Raw genomic sequence first — 6,913 nt, forward strand, 5'->3', positions numbered from 1 at the left:
TAACTTGGACATTTGGTTATTCTGGAAAGAGTGTCTTGTGCATATTTAATATTGCTGAATCCTTTTCAGTTTGTTTCTAGGCAGTTATGCCAAATAAGTAGCTCTGTCATCCTCATTTGTCTTCACCTGACATCAAATCCCACTTTGTAATGAACAATTGTTCCTTGATTTGACATTCTGTTAAAGAAAAATGAGACAGCAATGAATTCTTAGCTGAATACCACTAGTTGGTGTATGTGTGTATTTTCCAGTTACAGACAGGGCCTGGTGTTGTATTTTCAGTTGAAATCCTTGATGAAGCATTGATAAATTATATTTATCTAGATGGGGTATAAAGCAGTATGACTGGTTGCACAAAGCACTTAGCAAAATTTGCCTTTTTTTCTTAAGTGTTACACATCTTAAGCTCAAAATAGAGGGAATCCTAAGGCAATTGTGGCTTAAAATTGCCCAAGATACCTCATTGGCTAATCTGAGTACCGATTGGACAGTGGGGGAAGTGGAGACTGCTGTTGGTATTTAGTGGCAGGAGTAAAGATTCCCTATGGGTTACTGAAAACTCCCAGCTTGTTTGGGGAAAATGGCTCCCAACCCAGCAATGGAAATACCTGTATCATGACAAATCTAGAGGTAAAGTTTGTGGTGCCTGAGGCTAATGTAGTGCTTGCCAGGCTGAGTTTGCACCTGAGGCAAGAGCCAATATCAGGGTGGGGGAGTTGTCTGGGATGGGCAAGGGAATCAGGGTGGTGGGGGGCCCAGAGGAAGGAGGCAGGCATGTAGTCCTGAATACCCAAGCAGAGATGAAGAAAGAGCTGTACACATGATAATTCTTGGTCTCTTTGAGGCTAGGACTATCATGTTTCTGAGCCGAACATTTTAGGCACAGCAGATGATTTGCTTATTCACTGGTATAATGTCCAGTGGAGCATAAAAGTCCTGAATAGATTCAAATCCATCCTTAGCCTTGCTGTTCTAGAAGGTGGAAAAGGGTTTTGCAGAATTTCCTACTAGAGGAAATGGGCCTATGTCTACAGCTAAAGGGACTCGGCTTGGTTGTTTATTCCTTTGTGATGTAAGACATGAGACTTTGTCCAATACCAGACATTTGGGTGTTTTCTCTGGGCTTCTGGGCCCTTCTGAAGACAGGGAGTGTGAAGATGTGGGCAAAGGGATCAGCACTTCTAGGGGGAGGGCTCTGCAATGGAACAGCAAGTGAAGGATGTATATAAAAGGAGGTGAGATATTAAAAAGAGTGTGCTTTTGATGTCTCTGATCATGGTTTCCTGTTCTTTATTTCTTCCTGAAGAGATGCAGTTCATGTGATAGCAAATTTAGTGCCAGATTTAAAGTAAGACCAAGTTGCAGAAAGACATAGAGCGCATCTTCCAGAACATTCTGCCCAATCTAGATCCCTGCCAGCCATTTGTCCAGTAAGTCTTTAACTTTGTAGAGTCACTACTGAATCATGCAAAGCCATTTGCGTGAGTGAATAAAGCAGGATGGGGAAAATCTTAAATGCACAGATCCTGTGGCAGGCCCTCCTTCCCAGGGACTCAAACCCAAACAAAGACTTGTGAAGCATTTCAAAAAGTAGAGAAGTAATATATCCTTAAAGATGTTTTAAAACAACTACTCCCTGAATCAGGTGATTACTCTCACTCATCCTATCCTCACAATAAACACACACTCGGTCTTTATATTATCCTAACCCCCCCCCCATTTTAATGAATTTGAACAGCTGAAAATTTTTGCCTATGTCACCCCCGAAACATATGTTAATTCTATGTAGAGAGGGTCCTCTAACATGCAGAAACACCTCTCAGAGCCAATTGGAGCCCAGAAAAGTCCAAGAAGCAGAAGGGGAAGAAAACAAAAAGATTTGAAAGGTGCTGGGGTATAGCTCGATGGTAGAGCACATGCTTAGGCCCTGAGTTTTATCTCAGCACCATAAAATAATAAATTAAAAATAATAAATAAATTAAAGCTCTTGAAAGAGACTGGAGAACTACTGAATACATGTAATAAAATTCACAGTAATTATAAGAAGGGAAATTGAGAAGCTGCCAAATTCATTCATTTACCAACATCAGCACAGGCTGAGAATGCAGCATGATTCAAAATGCTGAGGAATAAAAAGATGCAGTCTTTTGAATTCTACGACTGTGTTGGAGCTCAGAAAACAAAGTATGGCACTTTAGCTTGTGAAGTACTTTGAACTAAAAGGTATTGGAAAACCTCAAAAGCAAAGTTTCTTTCAGACCCTTTTCTGCCCTCTTCCTTCTGCTGCTTTTTAAACCCCACACAGTCCATAGAAACCAGAATTTGTCTTCCCCAAGGTGGGTCATAGAAACTAGGAGCCCTCTTTCCCAAAGCCAGCCATAAAACCTACAAATATTACTCTAACCTCTTCTGACACCTTTCTGTTTAGGAGCTGACCATGAAGAAATTCTTCAACCTGCACACAGAGAGGCTAAGAAGAATCTGACCAGACAAGAGTTGCTGGGTTTCCACCATTCAGTGTGTTACAATACATCATAACTTTTTGTTCAATCACAATTCTATGGCTGTCCATTCCTCCTCATCAAACTTTTGCATAAAAACCATTCTCCCTGGATTTTCAGGGAAGGCTCCTGTGTAATGTAAAACTTTGATTAAATACATCTGTTATGCTTTTCTCTCGTTAATCTATTTTTTATTATAGGAAAGTTGATCATGACCTTTATGACAGGTGAGGAAAGGTATCACACTTTTCTGTCCCTGCAACTGATATCTGATATAACCTAAAAATTATAGTAACAATCAATTCATTAATCCTAACCAACAAGTTTATGGTCTCAAAGTGAAAATTTAAACTCTTGAACTTAATATCATTTTAACCACAGGAACAATACTCATTAAGAATATTCACACAAGACAAAAGAAAATACTACATGATCTTGTTCTAATGAAGATTAAAGAAAGAAACCTTTTATATCATAGAAGTGTTCCATTACCAAAGTCATTAAGCTTTAGTGTCTCTATTCTTTCCTAATTCCTCTTAAACACATTATTGTTTACACATTATGTTTCAGCTGTATATGTTTAATATGGACATTAAGAAAGAGACCACTATTCATTCAATTGGTTTAGAGTTTGAGTAATGTTTTGCAATAACAAATCTTTTGAGTTTTGAGAACTAGCTATGATTAGTTTCAGAGCTCTTGGTCCCACCCAATTTCAGCCTTTGCTGGTTTTCCAAGTTACCAGGGTATCTATTTCCTTTGTAAATTAAAATTCTCTCTCTGGTGATTATGAGGGCTGATTGGTTTTGATCCTCATTTCACTAGAGGCCTCAGTCTTTTCTTTGGCTCACCTTCTATCGCCCTTCCTTATTTGTAGATCACTGAGGGAGGCGAGTTTCCTTTGAATGTCTTTAACACTTTATAATTAGCCAGGAAGCCAACAAGAATACCAAAAGTCTCTTTCCCATCACGGGTGAACTGTTTTGTTTTCAATTCTGAACTCCAAGCTGGAATTGGCTGGGATGCAATGGCTTCTCCACCAGAGGAGTGATTGATTTCATGGGGATGTCAAATTTGCACAACACTATCAGAAGCTCTTGATCCATCAGGCTCAAGACTGAATGAGCTTTTCTCTCCAGTCACTGTAGTTAATGCCTTTGTATAGCACACTGTATTCAGCCCACAGCTTCCTCCTCAAACAAACCACACAAGGAGCAAGGACTGGGGGTGGGGGGGACACTGCTGCTGAGAAGTAGAATACAGAAAGATCTATCTTAGGAATCTAACAGACCTGGGTTCAAGAGGAATCATTGAATATGCTTTTTTTGTATTTAACATCAGGTTGTAAGGTATAATATACATATATTATACATAGCAAAATTCACCTTCACACCTGGTCTTTAAATGGCCTTTTCTATAATCTGCAGAGGAAATTACACTGTTTGGAGCCAGGAAACAAGGAGTGTGCTCCCATGCTCCCCACCATTGTCACAATGTCACAGAGGAGACACACCTGCAGAGTCAAAGCAGCTGCAGGAGTCTACCGTCACCAGTTTTTGCGATCTTACAGGAAGAATTTCAAATGAGTCTCACAGAGTAACAAGCAGGAATTTATTAGAAAGAGCAAGAGTATAAATGTTCAGAACAAGGTACTAAATGGGACGTTTCCAAGGAGAATGATGTAGAGTCAGGGGCTTTAAGGGGTTTGAGTTTTCTTGTTCTATTGTCTTGTACCCCTTCAAGTAGTTCATTAGCCCTTGGTATAACCTTTAGCAACCTTCTTTGTGAGGGTCATGATGTCCTAGTTACAAGGGGTGGTTGGGGTGATTGTGACATAGTTTTGGTGATAAGAAAGGGTCATTGGGGACCTGGTCACAAGTGATAGTAATGGCATGCTCTGAAAACAGTAGTTCCCTTAAGGGATTATAATTAGCTATGACTAGGGGAGATTCTGACATACTAGGCCCCATTTTCCTCATGTTTGCCAGGCACCCTGTGGCCTCAATTTTGTGACTCATGGATTTTTCTTTATGCATATGTCTAATCTTTCCTGTAAGTCACTGCCCCTCATTGTTTTCCCCTCTACCCACCTGTTCAAGGCTGATTGACCTACCTAACAACAATAGCTCAGTACTCTGCATCATCTGTAAAATACGGGAGTGGAATTAGGTCCCCTCTGTGTTAAAAGTCTATACTTTCATGTTTTTAAATGACTCTGAAACAAAAATCAAAACAACTTGTCTTCCTGAGTTTTAAGAATCTTATGATTGAAGTTCCCTCTTAAAAGAAGCAAGCTGCAGCAACTGAATTTTTTATGTTCACAAAATTTCTTCTAAGAATTTCTAAGCATGTTGCAATAAACAATTCCCACCCCTTGCTCCTGCACTAATTCTTGCCTGCTGCTCTCTTGCCGATCAACCCCATCCTTCATTCTGCAAAGGCAGGGGGAACAGGAAATCCTGTTTTCAGAAGGTTCGTCTGCTTTGGAGAGAGGCTAAATCTCACCAGAGTAAAAGTGCTAAAAGCAGGCAGAGAAGGTTCCCTTCTTTCAGCTACAGAAATTATCTCTTTACACTCCTCTCTTAAACCTACCTAAGCTCAAATGCCAAAACATTTCAACGGAGAGGAAAGTATTCAACATTCTTTACTCCAATCTTGGAGCAAAGCATTTCACTTGGTGAAAGTTTTAGTTTATTCCATCCTTGTTGTCTTTCCTCCCCCAAACCAAATACCCAAGTGCCTGGAGTTAGTGAAGCACATACATGTCTGGGTTGAGGTTTATAGTTGGAACTGGAGTGGGACAATGTGACAGGCTTTAATTTCCCAGGAGTGTTCCTCCAGTGTCAAATTCTTTGGCTTGATTCCTACAGTCAGGGGAGGAGACTGTGGTGGTCATCCTCTCATCATTCTCCTACAGGTGGACACAAAAGCTTAATCCCTGTGGGAAGTAGGAGGCGGATTCCCAGCCCAGTGACAACCTCACTAACTCCTGGCCATTCATGGCGACCTCATTTTTCTTTCAACTCCTGTTCAGAGTCAATTTCCATGGGGCCTTTATGAGTTTGAGAAAATCACACCAAATCTACATCCAGTCCAATTTCTGGGAGTCAGTCAGAATCCACGCTGCCTGGTTACGATGATTGATATCTGATAGCTCTTTACCCAAGTGATTATTTCCAAATTGTGTGTGGCAAGTTATATCATTTGTGTTTTTATTGTGTTTTCTGTCTTCTCTCTTAAAATGTAAGAGAATGAGGGCTGGGGTTTATGTCTATTTTCTTTATTGTTATACCCCCAGTGCCTAAAATAGCGCCTGAGACCTTGTATGGGCTTCATCAAAATTTGCTGAAGGATTTAATGGACAAATGAATGAATTGCCTCTAATAGAATCCTCTTCAAGAGGTTTAAAAAAATGTTTGGACCAAGTCCTTAAATGAATCAATATGAATATTTACTGAGTCTATGATGCATTAGACAAAAAATATAGAAATAAAAAGAAAGAAGCAATAGAATAAGTGAGTCAACTGACTAATCTATCCATAGAAGTAATAACTAAGCCCCAAAAAACAAACCATGTGGAATATTATTCAGGAATAAAAAGAAATGAAACAACATCATGATTCTGAAAATTTTTATGCTGAGTGAAAGAGGCTATACTAAAAAGACGATACACTAGATGATTTCATTGATATAAAATTGCACCTACAAAATATAATCAATTGTAACAGAAAGTAGATCATTGGTTGCCTGGGTCCTGGGAATGGAGAGGCAGGGATTAGTAAGGGGCATAAGAAAACTTTTAGGGGGCTGGGGATGTGCCTCGAGCGGTAGCGCGCTCGCCTGGCATGCGTGCGGCCTGGGTTCGATCCTCAGCACCACATACAAACAAAGATGTTGTGTCTGCCGAAAACTAAAAAAAAAAATAAATAAATATTAAAAAAAAATTCTCTCTCTCTCCCTCTCTCTCTCTCTCACACTCTCTCTTTAAAAAGAAAAGAAAGAAAACTTTTAGGGATGATGCATATGCTCAGTGACTTAATTGTCATGACAGTTTCACAGGTGTGTGTATAAATCAAAACTCATCATATTGCACATTTAAAATATGTGCCTTTTATCACATGTCAATAAAACTGAAAATGCAAAAACAGTATATTTTAGTTCTTTAATCAAGAAGAACTATCCTTTGAGTGCCCAACAATCAGCTGAACTGATTATTTTGATTCTCATTTTCCTTTGCCCTACCTCATCAAGATCTCAACAGAAGTAATCAAGTAAATACCCAATAAACTGGTTTTATGAAGTATATTTATGCTCATCATGATATAATTTAGGTTTTTATTTCAGGAACAAAAACGTACCATAACTATGATCAATAGACCTTTTGTCTTATAACCTATTTTACCAATTTCATT

At 39.2% G+C, this 6,913-nt stretch overlaps 1 long non-coding RNA gene across 1 annotated transcript; it reads left to right on the plus strand.

The window, feature by feature from the left end:
* The first annotated feature begins 526 nt into the window (after positions 1–526).
* Positions 527–2,674, plus strand: LOC124079109 (uncharacterized). Its single transcript, XR_009224889.1, has 2 exons — positions 527–630; positions 2,429–2,674. It is a non-coding gene; the product is annotated as an uncharacterized LOC124079109 (long non-coding RNA).
* The last annotated feature ends 4,239 nt before the right edge of the window (positions 2,675–6,913 follow it).

Source organism: Marmota monax, unplaced genomic scaffold (assembly GCF_021218885.2).
Source record: "Marmota monax isolate L192 unplaced genomic scaffold, Marmota_monax_Labrador192_F-V1.1 WCK01_AAM20220418_F8-fsc00089, whole genome shotgun sequence".
NCBI classification, from domain to species: Eukaryota; Metazoa; Chordata; class Mammalia; order Rodentia; family Sciuridae; genus Marmota; species Marmota monax.